Source organism: Caretta caretta, chromosome 7, assembly GCF_965140235.1.
Source record: "Caretta caretta isolate rCarCar2 chromosome 7, rCarCar1.hap1, whole genome shotgun sequence".
Classification (NCBI taxonomy): Eukaryota; Metazoa; Chordata; order Testudines; family Cheloniidae; genus Caretta; species Caretta caretta.
In genome coordinates this window covers 2880336-2906418 of record NC_134212.1, presented here as the reverse complement: position 1 = coordinate 2906418, position 26083 = coordinate 2880336, and the positions used below count along the sequence as shown (strand labels likewise).

The 26083-nt window shown below is 43.0% G+C and overlaps 1 protein-coding gene across 12 annotated transcripts in view; it reads left to right on the top strand.

The window, feature by feature from the left end:
- Positions 1–26083, top strand: part of FHIT (fragile histidine triad diadenosine triphosphatase) — a 1109638-nt gene that overhangs the window by 1068992 nt on the left and 14563 nt on the right. The window lies entirely within an intron of this gene.

The window sequence follows — 26083 nt, the reverse complement described above, 5'->3', positions numbered from 1 at the left end:
CATCTGTTTTTCTGTTGTTGGTTTCTTCCCCAGGTGGGAGTGGAGGAGCATTTAGGGAGACAGAAGTGAGGCATACATAAGCATTCAGAGCGGATATAAACAAAGTAAATGAGTGTTGAATCTGCAAAAGCAAAATAGTTTGTCTGTTGTCGAACTATTTTCTTTTTAATGTTTAAAGTTTTTTTGATGAAAATCTGCCTTCAGGCATGTGGATCATCACCAGTGCATAGTTCCTGCAGCATCCTGAAAGGCTATGAAGCCATGTTAAAAGAGCTTTTTTGTACAATCTCTAAGGTTCACACAAATAACACAGTCTAGGCATTGAAGCAAAGCGTTCCTCCCTGCGACTAATGGGATTATCCCATTTAGAGGATATGTTTGCTAGCATTTTCCAGAGTCTCATGGTGGCTCAGTAAGGCAGACTTTTGCATCATCATCATCATGATGTTCCCATTATGCCTCTGAAGTTTAGGGCAGTGATGAAGCTCCTCCACTCCTGTCTGTTTCTGGCAAGTCTGTCAGTGGTTCCCCAGCTGTGCCCCAGGTTTTTCAGCTCGGTTTCCACAGCTCTTCGCCATGTTGTTTTCAGGCAGCCTCGTTTTCGTTGGCCTTCAGGTGTCCATCTTATTGCTACTCTGGTGATGGAATCAGTTTCCATCCAAAGCACCTGACCAATCCATCTCCAGCGCCTCCTGGCAACGATGGTGCTCAGATCCTCTTGGCTGCACTGTGTCAATAGATCTTGGTTTTAGATTGTTCTGCACCAAAAGATACAGAGGATTTTTCCGAGGCAGGTTGTATGGAATGAAGGCAATTTGGACAGGTTATACTTTCCATAGGCACCAACTTCTGCTCTTTCCTCTGGGTTCTCGATCCCCCCCCGCGCTCCCAGTCCTGCCCCCACTCCATCCCCTCCATGAGGTCCCGCCCTGCCCTGCCTCTGCCCACTCCTTCCCCACCCCCATTGCAACCCCTTCCCCAAAGTTTCCGCCCCCTCCCTGCCAATATTCCAACTCCTTCCCCAAATCCCCGCCTCCTCCCCTCAGCGTGCCACGTTCCCATGGAAGCGTGAACTGTATTACAAGTTGGAGAGTCCAGATGGTTAATTGCCCTTTTCCAGTTCCAGATGTCATGACCTTTAATATTGCCTCACCGTCACCAGTACGGATAGAGGATTAAGTTCTCACCAATGTAGAAACATTCACATACTTGGGCAGCACCATCAGCCAGGACGGTGGAACAAGCCAGGACACCCGGAACAAAATCAAGAAAGCCAGGCTTTTGCATACGTAAAACTAAATCCTGGGAGGTGAATGAAAGCTTTGCTGCATGTGAAAATGTCACAGGCGGAGAGGTGGACTCCTCAACCCTGGCTGGCCAGGGTATCTGCATAGCAGGCCCTGGCTGCATTCGACTGGATGTGGGAGGGGAGTAGCTGACACACGGCTCCAATACAGCCGCTCTCAAGTGGGATTCTGTGCCTGTGGCTCCCTGGCCTGCCTACATTCCCCCTTCCTTGTGGGGAGTGAGCTGTGAAGACGTGCCACGGAGATCTCAACAGAGCAGATATCATTCTCTGCTATGGGCTTTCCACTGTGCCTCTGATACACAGCTTTTAAGCTCCATTGTGGCTTTCTGCCTACAGTACCCCAGGATTTGGCTCACAATATTTTACAGGGATTTCTGATAGCCCTTTTTGATTGTCACATCTTCTTCAATATTTCCCTCTGATCGCTGCTGATTTAAATGTCATGACATTTTAAATATGACTAATTATAACAAAACTGTGTATAAAACATTATGTTGCTGAATAAATGGAGCCTTATTTTACACATTGAGTGTTGTTCCTACCTCTCTCTCTCTCTCCCTTCTCATAAGACCCCATCAGCATAGTCTCTCAGTCTAGCTAATCAGCGTCTGTTACTGGGAGCATAGACTGGTTGGTTGATTTGCTGTGTCCTGATAGATGCTGTGAAGAAAACAAACGGAATCAACTTCTCCAGCACAAATGTGTCGTCTTACCCATGTGATGAATCTTACTGAGTTTGTGGCTAATCTTTGCCCAACCTAAGATTAATATGTGAAGTTCTGACTCTGGGAAGCCCTGTGTAGGTAACTAGACCAGATCGCTTCAGTACAGAACCCTAAGGGTTGCTTGCACTGTCGAAGTGGCATGGAACATTACTCTGCCTATGCAAACAGCTTGATTTGCCAGCACTGCTTTTTTGGAAGAGTGCTATTTTCCAATGAGTAATGCACGCACACGGACAAAGTTTTGGAATCATTGTGCTTGGTTCAATGGCTGTTATTGACTGAAAACAGTATCCTTCCGGAACAGCAGAATTGGTCAGTGGCCTATGTAAACAGGGTAATAGTCCATCCAACATCATTGCCCATCTGGCTGCCATTTCCTACTCGCGTCTCCTCCCAACATTTCTCAAGCATCCGGCCAGCTCTCATGAACACGTGTTACTGGGAAGTTCCACGTCTCCAAATGGGGACTCAGCTCTCTCTGACCTTCTCTTCCCAGCTGTGTAGAGGGGTGACCTGAAGAAGAGCTCGGTATAAGCTTGAAAGGTTGGCTCTTTCACCAACAGAAGTTGATCCAATAAAAGATATTACTTCACCCAACCTGTCTCTCTAAAAGGATAGAGGTGTTTGAAACAGACTGAGCTAGCCAGGAGGATAATGAGCAGCTCAGTTTGCTTTAATCCCTGTTAAAAAAGTATCCAAACACAATGCACAATCTCCCCTGGACATACACTGTATGGTAGACAACACACTGCCAAGTGTTTGGCAGGCTTGGCCTTGCCCCCCTATGGACATTATGTCAAGTATCTCCCTTACAATGTGTTCTGTTTCCCGGTATTTCATCTCACTTTCAGCCAAACTGAACCTCTGTCAAGATCTGGGTTATGTAATGATCCTCAGGATGCAAGCTACATATTTTACTGAACATCATAAATGAAAAGACTGTGCCATATATTCAGCTTCATTCCTAATGTATTGTTTACGAGTCTTTAATACTTTCAAAACCAGTTCTTTTAGGGCATTTTGGTTTAGTTCAGATAAGTGGCTGGGTTTTCTGATCACATTTGTATACAGTATTGCTGTGAAACAGATTCTGAGGGTTAGAAACTTCAGCCCTAACCAGCTGAAGAAGACTCTACCGATGGCTAAAGAACGTCCTTGAGGTCCTGATTGAGTAAAGTGCATAAACATGCGCTAAAATCTTTTGGGCTTAAAGTTAAGTAGGTGTGTGAGTGCTGTGCTGAACAGGACTGCCATTCCTCGTCTTTTTAGAGTGAAGCAGGTGTTGAAGGCCATTCTCCAAAGCATCAAAGAGAAGAAAATAAAAACTAAAACCATTACAGCAGCGAGTCAATGCAAAAAGTAACTCCCTGCAAACACAGCATTGATACACAATTTATTCCAATGAAGTGATAGGGATAATATCAGCGTAGGTGAGATAGTGAAGACACTGTCCTTTTCGTAAAGATGTGTTGAAATAATGGGGAAAAGTCTCCAGTAGACAATGGCAAACTGTAGTATTTTATGAAATGCTGATCATTTATTTTGGGCTCCTTAGCTGTTCACCCTGGTTCATGTGACTCGAACACCAGCAAGAAGAAGGTACCTGAAAGCTGTATTTCTGTTAGTGCTTTGGCATCACATCCCGCTAATGTTGTCAATGACATAGAAACCTACACAAAACCAGAAAATTGGGAATTCACAGGATGCTAATATTTTTTCTGATATATAGAATTATAGAGTTAGAAGGAACCACAAGGGTCATCTAGCCCAGTGGGTCTCAACCAGGGTTACACGTACCCCTGGGGATATGCAGAGGCTACATAAAAAGCACTAGCAAAATCAGTACAAACTAAAAGTTCATACAGACAATGACTTGTTTATACTGCTTTATATGTTATATGCTGAAATGTCAGTACAATATTTATTAGGGCTGTCAAACGATTAAAAAAATTAATCACAATCACGAGATTAAAATAAATCGTGATTGATCGCAGTTTTAATTGCACTGTTTAACAATAATAGAACACCATTTATTTAAATATTTTTGGATGTTTTCTACATTTTCAAATATACTGATTTCAATTACAACAGAACACAAAGTGCAGTGCTCACTTTATATTGTTATTTTTTATTACAAATATTTTCACTGTAAAAAGATTTTAAAAATATTTTTCAATTCACCTCACACAAGTACTGTAGTGCAATCTCTTTATCATGAAAGTGCAACTTACAAATGTAGAATTATTATTTTTTTTTACATAAGTGCACTCAAAAATGAAACAAATGTAAAACTTTAGAGCCTACAAGTCCACATTTGTAAGTTGTAAGTTGCACTTTTACGATAAAGAGATTGCACTGCTGTACTTGTAGGTGAATTGAAAAATACTATTTATCTTTTTTACAATGCAAATATTTGTAATAAAATAATAATATAAAGTGAGCATTGTGCACTTTATATTCTGTGTTATAATTGAAATCAATATATTTGAAAATGTAGAAAAACATCCACAAATATTTATAATAAATTTAAATTGGTATTCTGTTAGTTTAACAGTTCGATTAAATCTGCAATTAATCTCAATTATTTTTTTATTGAGTTAATTTGTTTTGAGTTAATCGCTTGAGTTAACTTCGATTAATTGAGAGCCCTAATATTTATATTCAAATTGATTTATAATAATATGGTAAAAACGAGAAAGTAAGCAATTTTTCAGTAATAGTGATTCAGTAATTTTTCAGTGAGGTGAAATTTTGGGGTCCAGAAGATAAATCAGACTCCTAAAAGGGGTACAGTCACCTGGAATGGTTGAGAGACACTGATCTAGTCTAACCCTCTGCCAAGATACAAGATTTGTTGTGTCTAAACCATCCAAGACAGATGGCCATCCAGCCTCCTTTTGAAACCCTCTGGTGAAGGAGTTTCCACGACCAAGGCATTTGTTCCATTGTCCTACTGTTCTTATTACAAAGTTTTTCCTGAGATCTGCAGTGCTGTGGTTTGACCCCACTGCCTCTTGTCTGCACTCTGTGGCAAGAGAGAACAACTTTTCTCCATCTTTTTTATGGCAGCTTTTCAAGTATTTGAAGACAGCTATCCTGTCCCCCCCATTTAATCTCCTCTTTTCCCAACTAAACATACCCAGTTCCTTCAGCCCTTGCTCAGATGGCTTGCATACATTGTTAGATAAGGGGAGTAAATTCCTACTGAACCCTAACTGTCAGGTACATCCTCAGACAGGCCCTGGGGTGGGACAGAACTACAGAGAGCACAGGTCAGGGGTGTGTGTGCAAAGGTGGCACCAGCGTTTAATTTACGCCAGGGCTGAGCCCCGGCACCTCTGGGCTTGCTGCACCAGTTATGAATGTGAAAAAAATGACTTGAGCCCCAGCACTTCTTTCATGATAAATTAAATACTGGGTGGCACAAGTCACGTGCGTGTGTTTCCCTCTCCAGATCTTGCAGCAGTGGTGTGCAGGGCTGGTCCTCTTGCTCTGTGTTAGATTAGAGCTGCTTGTAGGCAGTTTTAATGTGCCCAGGCTGCAAATGGCCCCCAGTGGGCTGAAAACAAAGCCCAGGATGGGGTGGCGCTCGGCGTCCCAGCCATGTCCTGTTTTCCCTGTTATGCCGTCAGGCTTGGTGGAGCGGGGGGGTGTCATCAGAGCTCCTTTACTGGTGCTACGCCAGGGAAGGATCCACCACCACTCGCCTCTCAGCCAGAGGCGCGGCTTTTAGGGCCTTCACACTCGGGCACAAAGCAGCTGCCGCGTGCCTGCGACCTCCCCTCCTCGTTTGATTGCAGTCTACTCTGGAGCACAGAAATGCTTAACAGTCTGTTGATGCAGGTGTGGAATATTTAACCCCTACCCCCCAGCATATAAACATCTGACTGTACAATAGCATTTTGCAGTTTGTGCCTCCACGGGGGCATTTGGTGTGGAAGAGACACACTGGAATCCCCAGGCGTCTTTGTGCTAACATAGCCAATTGGGTAGTATGTAATATCTGATCCAAGTTGTGGGACTGGCAAAGGCTCAGATCTTTTTTTGGCTACCTGCTTGACAATATGATATTATAATATATAATTGGTTAAGCAATTGAGTTTTGTTATAGTACAGTAGTTTGGCATAATTAGTTTCCAGTGCTCTGATTTTTCCTGTATTTAAATACTTTGGTGGTTATAAATTCTTAAGCATCAACGCTACATATTCATTGAGAAGATGAACATTGCTGATTAATAGAAAAGCTATTTTCAGCACTTTTAGCTAGAAAGCGATATTAAAGACTTCTGCTTTTCTTCCAAGGCTGTCACATTACAGGTGAGTCGCATCATACATGCATTTAACTTATGCGAATTCAACTATATGCGCTCAGCAAAAAAAAAGAAAAATAACAAGATACCTGTAAATAGTGCGGGCGATTCCTCCCACCATTCCACTCAATGTGCCTATGCCCCGGCGTGAGTGTGAGATGGGAGACGTGAATCTGCTGTTCCCTCAGTCGGCCTCAGTTCCCGAGTGCCTCTCATAGTGTGAGCATCATGCCATGCTGAGTGTGATTCTAGTGTTTAAATGTACTGTACATATTTTTCGTACAACATGGCCCCTAAACACAAGCCAACTACTTCATCTGGTGCTCAACCGAAGAAACAGCAATCTGTTCCAATGCTGCAGGAAAAACTGACTGTGTTGGACTTATTGAGAGACGGTATGTACCAACGTGGTGCGTAAATGTGGCCACAACGAATCTAGCATCCGTGCCATCAAGATTCAAGAAAGAGAAATTCATCAAGCTGTGGCATCAAGTGCTCCGATAGCTGCTAAGGTGACGAGCCAGGTGCATGATAAGACTTCAGTGAAGACTGCAAAGGCATTAAACTTACGGCTGGAAGACATGAACCGTAAATGTGTGCCTGTCGATGGCAACATGTTGCGAGAAAAGGCTCTTAGCCTCTATGCGCTGTTCAAACCTCCTGCCAAAGAGGGACAGCCTTCTGATGAGAAGGAATTCAAAGCCAGCCAAGGTTGGCTTAACAGTTTTAGGAACCGCTTCAATCTCAAAAACGTGCAGACTACTGGTGAAGCTGCATCTGCCAATGAAGAGGCAACAAAAGCCTACCCCAAACAATTAAAGAAAATCATAGAAGAAAAGGGCTATCTTCTGGAACAAGTTTTTAATGCTGACGAGACTGGGCTCTTCTGGGAAAAAAATGCCCAACAGCACTTACACTTCGAAATCGGAAAGACAAGCTCCTGGCTTCAAAGCAGCTAAAGACCGTGTGACTGTGTTGTTTTGTGGCAATGCGGCTGGGCATTTAATAAAGCCGGGCTTGCTCTACAGGGCTGCAAATCCCTGTTCCCTAAAAGGCAAGAACAAAAATCTCCTGCCTGTGTTCTGGCAATCAAATAAAAAGGCTTGGGTGATGGCAGCATTATTTCTGGATTGGTTCCACAAGTGTTTCATTCCAGACGTCAAGCGGTACCTCGAAGAGAAAGGACTTGACTTTAAAGTGCTGCTGATCGTAGACAATGCTCCTGGCCACCCTGCGGCACTCCGATTTGTGCATATCGACGTTGAAGTCGTCTTTCTCCCCCCCAATACCACCTCCATCCTCCAACCTCTCGAGCAAGGCGTGATTTGCTGTTTCAAGGCCACGTACAGGAGGCTTACGTTCTCATGGATATGTAGTGCTATGGATGCTGATCCCATTATTAATGTGATGGAATGTTGGAAGTCCTTCAACATTGCCGATTGCATCACTTGTATTAAACAGGCAATGGATGCAATCAAGCCTGAAACAGTCAATGCATGTTGGAGAAACCTATGGAAAGAATGTGTGAATGATTTTAAGGGTTTCCCAACCATTGACAAAGATGTGAAATACATTGTTCAGGTGGCCAGGCAAGTGGGTGGTGATGGCTTCATCGACATCCTTGTGGAAGAAATTGAAGAATTAATTGAGAGCCATAGAGAAACATTGACTAACGAAGAGTTAGAGGAACGGATAAAATCATCTACAGAAGATGAAGATGACGACGACGAACAGGAAGAGCCAGCAAGTTGGAATCCTCATAAATTTGCTGAAGTGTTCCAAGCAGCAAAACATTTGAATGATTTAATTTCTGAATACTATCCCTCTATGGAACGAAGCCTCAAAATCACACGGAGTATTACGGACGATTTGAGACCGTATCAAGAAATGTTTGGGCAGCTCAAGAGACAACAGTAACAGTTGCCGATCACCATGTTTTTCAAGGAAAAACAACCAGCAGCAGATGAGCCTACGCAATCAACTTCTCAAGCTGAACCAGAGCCAACCACTTTGTCTACGACTCACTCTCCATCACGCAAGCTCTCCATCACCTCCGTCTCCTGGATCGACATCAAGCCCTGATGACCCCCTGTAATTACCCCCCCTGCAATTAAAAATACCGTACTGTAAAATTATATTTTGCATACACACTCTTTATTATATACTGTACATTACTGTATACATTATACATGTATACATATTACTGTACAGGGTTGTATACACAAAACCATGTACCGTATACTGTACTTTATGGGAGATTAAAGGGATTTTCAAGGGTAATTTTGACTAAATGTGATTTTTACCTTCTGCGCTGACTTTAGAACCTAACCCCTACGTAAAATGCGACTCCACTGTAGTTGAAGACACCTTAATGTAGTCAACACTCAAAGCTGCCTCCAGACCTAGACCCGGGATCACAATAGCCTGCTGCCTTGTGAATTGTGAATTTCCCCCTGTAAAGGGCAAGACACAGAAGTTCCACAATGTGAATGTATTATAAAACAATACTGTTGTCCCCTTAAGGCTTGCAGTAGTAAAAACATCAACCATTCTGCAGCATGCAACAACTTTAATAAAATAACACAAAGCGCAGCTGTCAGGTTTGCCAGCAACCTCACACGGAGAGACATGAGTGAGAAAAGGAACACTTTTCACAAACAGAAATATTCAAAAAGCTTCACTGTTTACAAGTAATCAGAACTGACACTCAGAGATTATAGGTGGAAGAGCATTTTCTGCTTGAGGTGAAAAAAGTGGGGAATTTATCAGGAAACCCAAGAAGTCAGACATCAGAAATGATATGATTGACGAAGGGCATACCTTAGAAATAGCGTGTTTATTTGTTCTGCAAGGCAAGGAGATGTAGTAGGTTGTAAACAAGAGTCTTTGTGCTTGAAGAACGTTGAACAGACACAGTGTGTAATTTCCCCAGCAACTGTGATTTGAGAATTGTGTAATCTGTGCTTCAGTGCTGGCCCAGAATCACAAAAAGAGTTTATAATGTAATAGAGTTGGCTACAATCTATGTCCGGTTTCTTTTTGCATTCTGTTCCCTCCCTTGAGAGGATATAACTCAGCCATGCTAATTTGTTCTCTTATCTAATTTATTATGTTTTATTATGTTTTCATTTCTGAGCCATTCCTCTAAAAGCTAAGCATGCAAAAACCCGATCTTTTCTTTGAGTTCACATAGCTTTGGATTACTAAATGTTGCAGCTGGACAGGCCTCTATCTGGAGTGGTGCCTTTGTTCCCTTTCTCTTACGGAAATAGATGAATTATTGATACTTCCAAAAGATACACTACATATTGTTGCAATACAAAGAAGCCTTTAGAGGACAGCATGTTGCTGCATAATGTAACATCTGTGCATTGGTGCTACACTTCCCTGCACAGCTTTCTGCAATCCCTTGCCACTAGCTGTCCAGGACTTGTCCTACAGAAATAATTATTATTAGTATGTCTTGAGTTACTACTTCCTGTGCCAAATGCTGATAGGAGCTATGTTCTGAAGAGAACACTCAGTTCTACTTGGAGCATGAAGGCTGAATCAATCCAAGATATCATAGAAGAAATGTTCTTTCTTTATTGGTATTTGTGAACTCTGACCTTAGCAGGTTAACCCTGGATGCCTCAATGGATATTTCTAGCTACTTGAAGAAAAGGAGGACTTGTGGCACCTTAGAGATGAACCAATTTATTTGAGCATAAGCTTTCGTGAGCTACAGCTCACTTCATTGGATGCATGCAGTGGAAAATACAGTGGGGAGATTTATATACACAGAGAACATGAAACAATGGGTGTTACCATACACACTGTAACCAGAGTGATCAGGTAAGGTGAGCTATTACCAGCAGGAGAGCGGGGCGGAAAAAACCTTTTGTAGTGATAATCAAGGTGGGCCATTTCCAGCAGTTGACAAGAACGTGGAAGGAACAGTGAGGGGTAGGAGGGGGAAAGAAACATGGGGAAATAGTTTTACTTTGTGTAATGACACACCCACTCCCAGTCTTTATCCAAGCCTAAGTTAATTGTATCCAGTTTGCAAATTAATTCAAGTTCAGCAGTCTCTTGTTGGAGTCGGTTTTTGAAGTTTTTTTGTTGAAGAATTGCCACTTTTAGGTCTGTAATCGAGTGACCAAACAGATTGAAGTGTTCTCCAACTGGTTTTTGAATGTTATAATTCTTGACGTCTGATTTGTGTCCATTTATTCTTTTACGTAGAGACTGTCCAATTTGACCAATGTACATGGCAGAGGGGAATTGCTGGCACATGATGGCATATATCACATTAGTAGATGTGCAGGTGAACGAGCCTCTGATAGTGTGGCTGATGTGATTAGGCCGTATGATGGTGTCCCCTGAATAGATATGTGGACACAGTTGGCAGCAGGATTGTCTGGCTATGTAGACTCCCTCCTCAGGCCCTACGCTACCGCACTCCCAGTTATCTTAGAGACATCACTGACTTCCTGAGGAAACTACAATCCATCGGTGATCTTCCTGATAACACCATCCTAGCCACTATGGATGCAGAAGCCCTCTACACCAACATTCCACACAAAGATGGACTACAAGCCGTCAGGAACAGTATCCCCGATAATGTCACGGCAAACCTGGTGGCTGAACTTTATGACTTTGTCCTCATCCATAGCTATTTCACATTTGGGGAGAATGTATACCTTCAAATCAGCAGCACTGCTATGGGTACCCGCATGGCCTCACAGTATGCCAACATTTTTATGGATGACTTAGAACAACGCTTCCTCAGCTCTCGTCCCCTAATGTCCCTACTCTACTTGCGCTACATTGATGACATCTTCATCATCTGGACCCATGGAAAAGAAGCCCTTGAGGAATTCTACCATGATTTCAATAATTTCCATCCCACCGTCAACCTCAGCCTGGACCAGTCCACACAAGAGATCCACTTCCTGGACACTACGGTGCTAATAAACGACGGTCAGATAAACACCACCCTATACCGGAAACCTATTGACTGCTGTACTTACCTACATGTCTCCAGGTTTCATCCAGACCACACCACACGATCCATTGTCTACAGCCAAGCTCTACGATACAGCCGCATTTGCTCCAACCCCTCAGACAGAGACAAACACCTACAAGATCTTTATCAAGGGTTCTTAAAACTACAATACCCACCTGCTGAAGTGAAGAAACAGATTGACAGAGCCAGTAGAGAACCCAGAAGTTACCTACTACAGGACAGGCCCAACAAAGAAAATAACAGAACACCACTAGCCATCACCTTCAGCCCCCAACTAAAACCTCTCCAACGCATCATCAAGGATCTATAACCTATCCTGAAGGACGACCCATCACTCTCACAGATCTTGGGAGACAGGCCAGTCCTTGCTTACAGACAGCCCACCAACCTGAAGCAAACACCAGCAACCACACACCACACAACAAAATCACTAACCCAGGAACCTATCCTTGCAACAAAGCCCGTTGCCAACTGTGTCCACATATCCATTCAGGGGACACCATCATACGGCCTAATCACATCAGCCACACTATCAGAGGCTCGTTCACCTGCACATCTACCAGTGTGATCTATGCCATCATGTGCCAGCAATGCCCTTCTGCCATGTACATTGGCCAAACTGGACAGTCTCTACGTAAAAGAATAAATGGACACAAATCAGACGTCAAGAATTATAACATTCAAAAACCAGTCGGAGAACACTTCCATCTGTTTGGTCACTCGATTACAGACCTAAAAGTGGCAATTCTTCAATAAAAAAACTTCAAAAACAGATTCCAACGAGAGACTGCTGAATTGGAATTAATTTGCAAATTGGATACAATTAACTTAGGCTTGAATAGAGACTGGGAGTGGATATGTTATTACAAAAGTAAAACTATTTCCCCATGTTTATTTCCCCCACCCCCACCCCCCACTGTTCCTTCCACATTCTTGTCAACTGCTGGAAATGGCCCACCTTGATTATCACTACAAAAGGTTTTTTCCGCCCCGCTCTCCTGCTGGTAATAGCTCACCTTACCTGATCACTCTGGTTGCAGTGTGTTTGGTAACACCCATTGTTTCGTGTTCTCTGTGTATATAAATCTCCCCACTGTATTTTCCACGGTATGCATCCAACGAAGTGAGCTGTAGCTCACGAAAGCTTATGCTCAAATAAATTTGTTTGTCTCTAAGGTGCCACAAGTACTCCTTTTCTTTTTGCGGATACAGACTAACACGGCTGCTACTCTGAAATCTAGCTACTTGGTAGTTTTATAGCTTCCTGCTCTTTCTCTTTCCCACTGTAAAGGGGATATATATTTCTACTCTCCACTTGTTCAGCTCATCAAGTGCCAGGTTGCTAGGATTAAAATTCCCTCAGTGACGTGAAGACTCTGTTCCTCCCCAGGACCCTCACCTCACAAAACAGCTGTGAAGAACTTGTCCTCTATTGCACTGATTCCAAGGTAATGAAGTGGTCGCTCATCATCCTCCTGCCACTACTCATCAGAGCCTAGCTAGGCCAGTGTTAAAGTTGACTCATACAGAGCTTTGTTTCCCCTGGCCCTGTGAGCAGCCCTCCTCATCTCCATTCAGAATGCTGCTGCAAGATCATTCTCTGAGCCCATCACTTTGACCGACACACCCCCTTATTTGAATCCCTGTTCTGGCAGTAGAAAATAGTGCATCAAACACAAGCTACTTGGCTTCACTTTTAAGGCCCTTCACAGTCAATCCCCTCCATACCTATCACCTCTCATTCACTATCAAACTGTTGATGCTCACCTCCAAGTGGCACATGGTGCCAGCTTCCATCACCTGCTTGTTAAATTTTCAAATTGGCATCTTCATGCTTTCTCCCACATGGTCCCTCGTCCTTGGGAGGAGCTCTCCACAAACATCTGCTGTTTATACAGCACCTCGCACAATAGGGTCCTGAACCATGACTATTGCTCCTAGGTACTATGGTACTATAACTAACAATAATAATAATATTGTGCTCTTGCAAAATGTATGGGTCTAGTCTCGGTCCCAGAAGGATACTGGACAGAGGCTGTATGTAATTTACTTAGCAATGGTGAGTTAAAGATTGTGTAATATGTGTATCAGTGTTTTGCATAGCCAGGAAGGCTGAGTGGTAAATGACGTTCCTTTTTGGAATACATTGACTACCCCTCACTTGAAACGGGCAATTTTCCAACACAGTCAGAAACTCAGAAGTTTGGTTTTCAGTAGAGAATTTGGAACCCAAAATCTTTAATTGGATTTATGTTGCCCTGAATGCTTTTCTCTAAACCCACTAACTATACAAAGTCATTTCTAGAAAAAAATTATATTATTTTTGGCTGCAGCACCTTAACATTAAGCAATGTGTAAATATTACCGTCATAACCTTAGGGAAGGGAACTAAGGTATATGGGGAAAAGATGTAAGAATCAATCATTCTCCATCTTTAATCAGACACATTCATGGAAGTCCAGTTAAAGCTACTGTCACATAACATCATTTCAGGTAGATAAAGTGGGATGACTCCAGATAAAATATGCTTTCCCCAAACCTTTGCAGAAATAGAATCCCCGTATATAAAATCTCAGGCTTCAATGTGTCCTATATTTGAATATCTCTATGCGAGTAAAGACTTTAGCTCAAGTTTTCCAATTTTATTCGGTCTGAACAGAAGAAAACACTCGCCTCAGACAGCAGCTATTTTCACTTTTACCTTTGAGCAGAGCCTGGGAGTAAGGGAGGGTGGAAAGCTTTGCATTTATTGCCTGACAGATGTTTATTAGAATGAGCTTAGATGCATCATTGGGATTTGCATTTGTGTGTAAATAGGAATACTCTTCAAAATGTGTCTTCACAACAGAGTGTCTCTAGGAAATGTGTACTGGCTGTTAAGCTAGATTCATACTTGAACTCAAAATCCATCTCATTTAAGCTGAAATGTGTATTTTTTCCTGGCCTGAAAATTAGCCTTTCAAGATGGCGGAGTCCCCTGAAAATGTCTAACGAATAATCCACAACTTTGGTGGGTGCTCTCTCTCGTCAGGATCCTGTTCCCCCTTGAACACAAAAAGTAACTTCACGACTGTGTGGTGCATTGTACCTTCTAAGTGGTCAACTCTCAGAGTCCAGCTCCTGGGAGAATGTAGGTTTTGGATGTAGCATGCTGATAAGGAATCTGGCTGTCTGAAACATCTTTGAACATCTCTGCCTTTGGCCATCCTTAAGATGATGTAAATAACTTTGTGATCGTAATGCCTTTCCAAGCTCAGAAATTACTGTCACTGTAACCCAAGACTTTAACACAGATCAGATCTCAGGGACACTGTGCAGCTAGTTAGGGCTATTGTATATTAGAGTGCTATTGAATGTTAGAGTCAGAATTTAGTAATGGGTGAAGTGGATCATGTGCAAATTAAACAGTGGATGAAGTCAGCAGTGGACAAACAGGTCAGTCAATGGTTTATTGGACCCTGCCTGTTGCAGCTGAAGAAAGAAAGGCATGGTTTTACTCTCTGTCTCTCTCTATCGATATCTATATTTGTAACTATTAGTACATCCCATCAATGGCAGCCTGGGAAAAGACTCCCAGGAGCCTGTGGAAGTTACGGCAGCCTCCAAGAGTTGCCCTGTGAGCCATAGTAAGGCCCAATGGCCTGTGATGGGATATTAGATGGGGTGGGATCTGAGTTACCCAGGAAAGACTTTTCTGTAGTATCTGGCTGATGAATCTTGCCCATATGCTAAGGGTTTAGCTGATCGCCATATTTGGGGTCGGGAAGGAATTTTCCTCCAGGGCTGTCATAAATATAAAGGGAAGGGTAAACCCCTTTGAAATCCCTCCTGGTCAGGGGAAAGCTCCTCTCACCTGTAAAGGGTTAAGAAGCTAAAGGTAACCTTGCTGGCACCTGACCAAAATGACCAATGAGGAGACAAGATACTTTCAAAAGCTGGGAGGAGGGAGAGAAACAAAGGGTCTGTGTGTCTGTCTATACTCTGTCTTGGCCGGGGATAGGCCAGGAATGGAGTCTTAGAACTTTTAGTAAGTAATCTAGCTAGGTACGTGTTAGATTATGATTTCTTTAAATGGCTGAGAAAAGAACTGTGCTGAATAGAATAACTATTTCTGTCTGTGTATCTTTTTTGTAACTTAAGGTTTTGCCTACAGGGGTTCTCTATGTTTTTTTTAATCTAATTACCCTGTAAGGTATCTACCATCCTGATTTTACAGGGGGGATTTCTTTATTTCTATTTACTTCTATTTTTATTAAAAGTCTTCTTGTAAGAAAACTGAATGCTTTTTCATTGTTCTCAGATCCAAGGGTTTGGGTCTGTGGTCACCTATGCAAATTGGTGAGGCTTTTTATCCAACATTTCCCAGGAAAGGGGGGGTGCAAGTGTTGGGAGGATTGTTCATTGTTCTTAAGATCCCAGGGTCTGGGTCTGTAGTCACCTAGGCAAATTGGTGAGGCTTTTTACCAAACCTTGTCCAGGAAGTGGGGTGCAAGGTTTTGGGAAGTATTTTGGGGGGAAAGACGCGTCCAAACAGCTCTTCCCCAGTAACCAGTATTAGTTTGGTGGTGGTAGCGGCCAATCCAAGGACGACGGGTGGAATATTTTGTACCTTGGGGAAGTTTTGACCTAAGCTGGTAAAGATAAGCTTAGGAGGTTTTTCATGCAGGTCCCCACATCTGTACCCTAGAGTTCAGAGTGGGGGAGGAACCTTGACAAGGGCAGATCGGAAGAGGCCCTGGAGGTTTTTCGCCTTCCTCTGTAGCATGGGGCACGGGTCACTTGCTGGAGGATTCTCTGCTCCTTGAAGTCTTTAAACTACGATTTGAGGACTTCAGTAGCACAGATATAGGTGTGAGATTTTTTGCAGGAGTGGTGGGTGAAATTCTGTGGCCTGCATTGTGCAGGAGGTCAGACTAGATGATCATAATGGTCCCTTCTGACCTAAATATCTATGAATCTATGAACCAGAATCTGAATTCAACCTTAAATCTTGACTTAATAATAGCACCCTGGAACAAGAGAGAAGAGGCCAAACAATTTACTTTAACACTGTCTCTTGCTATTTAAACAAAGGCAAAAAGAAAACCAATTTGGTTGGATGGGGGAAAGGGACACATGGTACCCATGAGGAAGATGGCTGCCTAGTCCCAGACAGTGTCACTCTCCAAATATCAATTCACCTGTAATAATTACTTTTGTAGAAAATTGGCAATAGTTTCTGTCATAAAAGATGGACATTTTTCCAGGAGATTAATTTAAACTGTTGACTATGGATTTCAATGAAAAACTGAGAAGCAACAAAAGACCTAAGCCTGAATCACCTCAAACAATGGGAAGACCTCAAGGCTACAGCAGAGCCAAGCCCAGGATATCGTGGCACTGAAAAAAATTCCTCACAGCCCAACTGGATTCAATCTGAAAAGATGTATGTGGCCTCTCTTAAGATGTATGTGATGTAAAACCCTCACTCTCATAGATCTTGGGAGACAGACCAGTCCTCGCTTACAGACAGCCCCCCAACCTGAAGCAAATACTCACCACACACCACACAACAAAAACACTAACCCAGGAACCTATCCTTGCAACAAAGCCCAATGCCAACTCTGTCCACATATCTATTCAAGTGACACCATCATAGGACCTAATCACATCAGCCATGCCAACAGGGGCTCATTCACCTGCGCATCTACCAATGTGATATATGCCATCATGTGCCAACAATGCCCCTCTGCCATGTACATTGGCCAAACCAGACAGTCTCTACACAAAAGAATAAACAGGCACAAATCTGACATCAGGAATCATAACATTCAAAAAACTGGTAGGAGAACACTTCAACCTCTCTGGCCACTCAGTGACAGACTTAAAGGTGGCAATTTTGCAACAGAAAAGCTTCAAAAACAGACTCCAGTGAGAAGCTGCTGAATTTGAATTAATATGCAAACTAGATACCATTAACTTAGGTTTGAACAGAGACTGGGAATGGCTCAGTCATTACACTAATTGAATCCATTTCCCCATGTTAAATATCCTCACACCTTTGTGTCAACTGTCCGAAATGGGCCATCTTGATTATCACTACAAAAGTCTTTTTCCCCTGCTGATAATAGCTCCTCTTAATTAATTAGCCTCTTACAGTTGGTATGGGTACTTCCACCTTTTCATGTTCTCTGTATGTACAAATGTCTTCTATATGTTGCATTCTATGCATCTGATGAAGTGGGCTGTAGCCCACGAAAGCTTATGCTCAAATAAATTTGTTAGTCTCTAAGGTGCCACAAGTACTCCTGTTCTTTTTGCTGATACAGACTAGCACGGCTGCTACTCTAAAACCCTGAATGGCTCACTTGGAAAATGCGCTCCAACAAACTGCCATTGTACCCAGTGAAATTAAAGAAGGAACTGCCTCCTTAAAGCTTAGGCAGGACACAGTGGAAGAAAAACAGGATAACTTAAAAAACGAATCTCAAAGAAACAGCCTTCACCTCTTGGGCATTGCTGACGGTCTCAAGGAGAAGGATATTATCAGCTTTCTTCAGAAGCTGCTCCCTGACATAATTAAATTGGACCCCCAACTGTCCCCATTAGATATTGAAAGGGCTCAGTGAATGCCTGGTACTTGAAGGGAGGAATCTGAGAAGCCCAAACCCATCATCTGCAAGCTGCTGAAGTTCAATAATAAAGTCATGTTAATGAATGCTGCCAGAAAAGCTGAAACCCTTACGTACAAAGGCCACAACATTTCTCTTTTTCGTGACTTCTCAGCTGAGCTTAACAACAAGAGGGCTGCATTCAATGGCATAAAGCAAATCCTCAGGGGGACCACTGTCAGATACAGCAGCAAGTACCCATCCACCTTCACTCTGGATTTAGCAGGCTCCACAACATTTTGCAAAACCCCCTGCAAAGCATGGCAGATGCGTCAAAGACTTTGGTGCAAAATTTTGTTTCACAGTTGATTCAGTCGTCTCTAACTTCATGCAAGAAAATAAGCTCTCAGTTACTTCAGATACCATCCTTTAGGAAGCTCTGAAAGCTACTGTAAGAGGTGAATGCCACAATAAATATGAATTTCAGTAGGGCCCCTGGGATGGATGGCTTCTGGCCAATTTCTACAAAACATTTTGTAATCAGCTATCTTCTATTCTATTCTATTCTAATCTTTCAAGGGTCTTCATCCCGAAAAGGAACCATGACTCGTAACATAAGAACTGCTTTGATTACTTTAATATTAAAGAAGAACAAAGATGGTCGCAACTGTGGTGACTTTGGCCCCATTAGCTTTATTGAACACAGATTGAAAAATAATTGCAAAAATGTTAGCGATGTGACGGGACGTCATCCTCTCATCAAGTAGAGACATAGATCGGGCCGGTTTCAGTAAAGGAAGATTGGCTGCTGATAATATGAGAAAAATTGCTCACTTGATCCAGCAAGCTCAGATGTTCCCTTCTTAACTCTAGATGCAGAGAAGGCCTTCGTTAGGGCTGAATGGCCTTATCTGATGTCTGTCCTAAGAGCATTTGGATTAGGACCCATGTTCCTGAATGGAGTCAGTGTATTATACACCTCTCTCCTCACTTTGCTGTCAACTAATGGGATTATTTCTCCCACAATTCAAGTAGAAAGAGGGATGCAACAGGGTTTTCCCTTCTCCCCTCCTTTTTAATCTGTCTCTTGAACCCCTGGCAATGTATGTCTGCATTCAGCCATGGAAGGTGTGACTATAAACAGGAAAGAATACAAAATCAGTTTATATGCTGATGACATTTTTGTGCTATTGAGGAATCCATCCTCCTCAATCCCATCATTACTGAATGTAGCTAACTTTTTCAGAGAGATCTCTGATTTTCGCATTAACTGAAATAAATCACAAACAATGGGTATATCCAAATGTCCAGATCCTTCTCAGTTTCAGTATTTTCCTTTGCAAATAAGCAAGAAAATAACTTATTTGAGTGTAAAGATTTGTCCTGATCTTCCCAAAATTGTTTCTATAAATATGGACTGTACAGAAAAAGAAAATTCCAAGGATGTAGAGATGTGTCTCCTCCCTCTATCCTGATTGGGGAGAATAGAAATACCCAAAAGGAATCTGCCCAAGAATTACTTGTATCATTAGCCTATTGCCTTTCAAGGTCTGTCCTTTGCTCTTTTCTCAACTGAATAGGCGTATCATGCAATTTATATGGGATAAAAAACAGCCACACTTGTCATGCAAGACCCTTAAAAAATTCTGGGCAACTGGAGGTATGGGGTTCTCAGATTTGTATCTGTATTATCTCGCATTTCAATGTTTCTTGTAAGGTGGTCCACTCCAGTAGCTCTGTATGCACACCAGCTGGGTTTGAGGTAGAAAAAAGGCCATTCAGTTTCCTCTCTTCTTTTATATACCTTAAGAGGCTACTTATACCTGTAAGGAAAAATCCAATCTTTGCATCTACATGGGCCATCTTGCAATGCATTAAGACGGAGACAGCATCCAATCTTACTAATTCTCTTCTCGTACCTCTATGGGATAACCCTGTCTCAGGATCAAGGCCAACTTCACACTTAAGCCAGTTTAGATAGAAAAAGGATTAATAACAATTAAAAATATAATGCAAGATGATAGACTGGCCTCCTTCAAACATGCATGGAACAAATACCAGCTACTGCTGTCTCACAGTTCCTTCTTTCAGTGGCTGTGTCCAAGGATTCACGGAGGGTTAGGGGACAGTTGGCCAATTCCAACTCTCTCACCTCTAGAAGACCACGTTAAGAAATGTGGAAACAAAAGTCACTTGGTAGGAATTACTTATAGGTGGCTTAGTGCTTTGCATTACCCTCTCTATCTCAGTCTCAGAGAATATGGGGAAAAGAACATAGCTTTACTGTCACAACAGAAACGTGGGAGGATATCTGGTGTAATGTGAAGGAGACTTCAAGTTCTTTATCCTTGTGAGTCTTCCAGAAGAAGGTATTAAACAGGTACTACTGGACTCCAGAACATTGTTTAATGCTAGTTTGGCAGCACAAAGCGAATGCTGGAGATACAAACAGCCACATGCCAACCTTTCACACATCCTCTACAGCTATCAAAAAGTGCATGTGTTCTGAAACACCGTATTCAGTGCTCTCGCAACAACTTTGTTGCTCTCTTTTCTTTTCCAAGCTTGTGTGTTTTAGAGGGGCTGGATGAGTTGGTGTTACCAGTTAAGAGTAAGAAATTGATTCCAGTAACTATTTTAGTAGCCAAAAAAGATATTTTGTGAAAATGAAAATCTGCAATTCCTCCCTCATACACAAAGTGGCTTAGTGAGCAATCTACTACTGCATTAATGGAAAAAAGGACTCTGTCTAATAGCAATGTTGGGAGAAAATGAGAGTCTGTCTGGTCACACATGAAACTCTTGCATACTTTTTCAGTTTAGTATATAGTTGTCCCCAGCACTCATAGGTTGTGTTCTCACTTATTTATCACCTTAATAATTGATACCCTGCATGACCTCTAAGGATTCAGGTTTGTTTGTTTGTTTTTTGTTTTTTTTTCCTTTTCCAAGTAATGAAGGTTGAATTTGGTTGTTTATATGCTATTTCCATCTTTGACGTGTATTTATATAGATTTTGTTTCATTATGTGTTTGTGTTTTATATAAAACAATAAAAATAAGAATTTGATAAAGGAAACAGACCTGGCCCTTGCTACGTATGACCTGTGGCTCTCATTGCCTTCCCTGATCCACCCGGGATGCCACCTCAATGCCCCATTCATCTGCTTCTCAGCAAAACATCTTTGAGCTTCCTTCTGGGCACCCCTGTCTTTGTGTAACCCTTTCCTGAGCTGGCCCACTAAGCCATGGCCTTCTCCTCACTGGTGTCTCTCCAGCCTCTTCTCAAAGCCGACCAGAAATTAGCCAGCTCAGACTCTTAGCTCTGCTGGGCTGTCCACCATCCTTTGCTGAGTAACCACATGATCCTCTCAATGTTAACTTTGTCACAGTGACCCTTGGCCTGCCTGTCCCCAATGCTAGAGCTGGTCCGAACATTTTCGACTACATTTCATTTTGCCAAAATGTATTGTTTTATCAGAGCCAAAACATTTCATGATACTGGCATCAGCGACATTTTCAGAGCCCCTCTTGTACCATACAGCCAGGTGGCCAGGGCACCAGCGTGGGATGTGGGAGACCGAGGTTCAAGTCCTTGCACTGCCTGATTCAGAGCTTTTTCATCCCAGGTCACTCTGAACTAGCGCAGGGGCCCAAACCAGGCTCCCCCACACACCATGCTGATGCCCTCCTCACCAGGACACACACTCAGGTTTCAATCCCCAAATGGATGTTTCGACACAAGGCTGTTGTCACGACCATGTCTGAAGGGGTTTGGGTTTCATTCCAGCACAAAACGAAAACAGATTTTGAAACCTCTGAAGGTGCCACGAAAGGCAGTTGCCATCCTCTGGTCACCTCTCGCCAACCCCTACGTGCTGGCTTGTGACCCCAACCTGTGTCACGTCTGCCATTAGCTTGTAGCTCCTTGGGGGAGGGAAGAGGACTCTTGTGAGGTGTCTCACACACATTTCACCGCTCCATCTTATAATCAAATTACTTGGGCACGACGGGTGTAATCCTGGCTGCGGCAAAATGCATTGGAGCTGAGCCACAATCTTCCCTGGGACCAGGGTTTCACTCGTGTTGTGTAGTGGGGATGAAGAGGAACCCCAACTGTTGGCGGTTTCTGATTTCCTTTCTGGCTCCTACACCTCCCTGCCACATTTCTGGTTTGCTGCTTGGCTGCTTTCAACTCTTGTCCATCCATCAGCTGCAGGAGCCAGGGCCCCTTCCTCCCCTCCTTGCCCCACCCCCAGCTGCTAATGGGTAGGCAGGTCCCAGAGGAAAGTTTCTGGTGCAGATTTTTTTTGCAGTTCCTTCTCCTAACCCCACCTGGTTCAGTGTCTCACTGGACAGCTGGGAGTGCAGAAGGGTAGCCAGGAGGCAGACAGTGCCTTGAGTGGCTGGGAGACATGGTAGAATCAAGATCATAGAATCATAGAATCATAGAATATAAGGGTTGGAAGGGACCCCAGAAGGTCATCTAGTCCAACCCCCTGCTCAAAGCAGGACCAATTCCCAGTTAAATCATCCCAGCCAGGGCTTTGTCAAGCCTGACCTTAAGATCTTCTCTCCCTCTTAGGTAGCAGTGGATTCAGGGGAGTAAGAGAAAGGGGCAACTGCTCAGGGTCTGGGAGAGGGCCCTGACAAGGAAAAAGTCTGCTCAGGTCCTGGAGGTGACCGCAGGAGAGAAGTGGCTCAGGACCACAACGGGGCAAGGGCCGAGAGAGGAAGATGTTGTTCAGGACTTGGGCAATGGGAGAAGGGGTGTAATCAGACAAAAGGGACCATGGACGGGGACGGCCTGAGGTGTGCAAATGAGATACCAAGAAGAAATGAGCTTCTCCACATGACACATTTTCGTCATTAGAAGCTATGGGGGCTTTAAGACTGATTGCAGGTGTCCCGTAAATGCTTTCTAGGCTACAGCTAATTACCCTCCAGGAAACACAGGAAACCAAGACTGTTACCCTAATAACCCCAGACACCTTCACATTCCCCCATTTGAAGATGCAGTCTCATGATTAGTGGCCTTCGTTTAAAGACACTTAACATCCAGCCTTCTCTTTGATGCAAGTCCTGGAGGCAGAAAGGATCTAGGGTGACAACATAAGCAATGTACCTTCCCCTGGTTTTTGTACCTTTCTCTCTAATCCTGTGAAATTGTTATGAGATGGATTTATAACGTACCTACAGCTCCTATAAAAAATGAAAATTAGTCCTCTACTAGTGGAACACTAATACAGTTTAATTTGCCTACAGCTATTATATCATATCTGCCGTGATATGGAAGGTAATAGCAGAATATGAAATCTGTGTAGCAGAATGTAACACTGCATAGGACTTTAGCTGGCAGAAGAATTCTGAGCAGGAGAAATATCGCACAAATAAAAGTATTTGTGGGTTGGATATATGCTAATAATCCTAGTTTATTGCTAAACACGCCATATATGGCAATGCAGTTTGCTTGGCAAATGCAACATTGTTTTGAGCGCTGCTCTTAACTGCTTCATTTTCAGGACTAACGTTTGTTCATGAATAAGAGGTGCAAATTCATTATTTTCAGCAACTGTCTGTGACAACAACCAAAAAGTTGATATTGTAATGTTCTTCTTTGGAAGCACTGATGCGATGAATCTGCTCCACACGGCATTCTGTACCGAGACACATTAAAAATCTGCAATACTTTGGAACCAAAATAAGGCTTTAATGTGATTGTTTATGATTTGTGTTCCATCTTCGGTAATAATACTCTTTGTATGATCAGTGGCAGCTATTTTTGAGGCGACATATGTGTGACTAGTCAGCAAAATGAGGTTTTACCACTAAGTATGACTGTCTCTCCTCCATTGGTGAGTCCAGGACAGTGTTCCTAATGGCCACATCAGCAATAACAGCACTGAGCACTCACTGTGCAGTAGACAGCACTTTGTTGGATGCCTGTTTGCCAAGCTCTGTGCAAAGTTTAAATAATTCACATGTGTGTGATTATCCCCATTCAGATGGGCAATGGAAATACTGAGTAAGAGGTTTTGTGCCTGGGACAGGGAGTATGTATCCATGCTCTTGGCATGGGGAGGGTGGGGAAGGGAGAAAAGGTGCCTGTATTGAAAAGCAGCTGAACAAACCATTGGTCCTCTGCAGAATGCTGGCAGCTGCGCCTCTCTAATGCAGGAAGTTTGGGGCTATGGCCACACCTGCCCACATGACGAAGCAAAAAACAGAGGGAAATTTCGCATAAAATTCTTATAAAATGTCACAGTGGTTGCCGCCAGCACAACTCCCTCCAAAACACTCAGCTGATATCCCAAAACTCCTGTGTGACGGGTTGGATCACAGAAACCCTCTTGGATGTGCCAAGACTACTTCTGCCCCTGCTTTCCCCGCTAGCCTGGGACTCCAGCACCCTGTCTTGCTGAGCCAGACACGCCCGTCTGCTCCAGCGCAGACCCAGGGTCTGAACCACAGACCCCAAAGCTGCAGACTTAACTGAAAACAGCTTAAGAAGTGTTCCTGTCTTTAACACTCAGATGCTCAACTTCCAATGGGGTCCAAACCCCAAATAAATCCATTTTACCCTGTATAAAGCTTATACAGGGTAAACTCATAAATTGTTTGCCTTCTATAACACTGATAGACAGATATGCACAGCTGTCCCCCCCCCCAGGTGTTAATACATACTCTGGGTTAATTAATAAGTAAAAAGTGATTTTATTAAATACAGAAAGTGGGATTTAAGTGGTTCCAAGTAATAACAGACAGAACAAAGTGAATTACCAAGTAAAATAAAACACCAAAGTCTAAACCTAATACAGTAAGAAAACTGACTACAGATAAAATCTCACCCTCAGAGATGTTTCAATAAGCTTCTGTAACAGACTAGATGCCTTCCTAGTCTGGGCACAATCCTTTCCCCTGGTACAGCCCTTGTTCCAACTCAGGTGGTAGCTACGGGATTTCTCATGACTGCCTCCCCCTTTGTTCTGTTCCACCCACTTATATATCTTTTGCATAAGGTGGGAATCCTCTGTCCCTCTCTGGGTTCCCGCCCCTCCTTCTCAATGGAAAAGCACCAGGTTAAAGATGGATTCCAGTTCAGGTGACATGATCATATGTCACTGTAAGACTTCATTACCCACTTGCCAGCACACAGGTATACAGGAAGACTTACAAGTAAAACAGAGCCATCTACAGTCAATTGTCCTGGTTAATGGAGGCCATCAAGGTTCCAAACCAATATTAATGGCCCACACTTTGCATAATTACAATAGGCCCACAGAGTTATATTTCATATTTCTAGTTTCAGATACAAGAATGACACAGTCATACAAATAGGATGACCACATTCAGTAGATTATAAGCTTTGTAATGATACCTTACAAGAGACCCTTTTCATAGAATCATAGAGTATCAGGGTTGGAAGGGACCTCAGGAGGTCATCTAATCCAACCCCCTGCTCAAAGCAGGACCGATCCCCGACTAAATCATCCCAGACAGGGCTTTGTCAAGCCTGACCTTAAAAACTTCTAGGGAAGGAGATTCCACCACCTCCCTAGGTAACGCATTCCAGTGTATCACCAAACTCCTAGTGAAAAAGTTTTTCCTAATATCCAATCTAAATCTCCCCCACTGCAACTTGAGACCATTACTCCTTGTTCTGTCATCTGCTACCACTGAGAACAGTCTAGATCCATCCTCTTTGGAACCCCCTTTCAGGTAGTTGAAAGCAGCTATCAAATCCCCCCTCATTCTTCTCTTCCGCAGACTAAACAATCCCAGTTCCCTCAGCCTCTCCTCATACATCATGTGTTCCAGTCCCCTAATCATTTTTGTTGCCCTCCGCTGGACTCTTTCCAATTTTTCCACATCCTTCTTGTAGTGTGGGGCCCAAAACTGGACACAGTACTCCAGATGAGGCCTCACCAATGTCGAATAGAGGGGAATGATCATGTCCCTCGATCTGCTGGCAATGCCCCTACTTATACATCCCAAAATGCCATTGGCCTTCTTGGCAACAAGGGCACACTGTTGACTCATACCCAACTTTTTCATGAAGCATACCCCAGTTACATTATATTCACACTCATTCGCATATTTTTATAAAATCATATAGAGTGCAACGTCACAACCTGCTCTTCC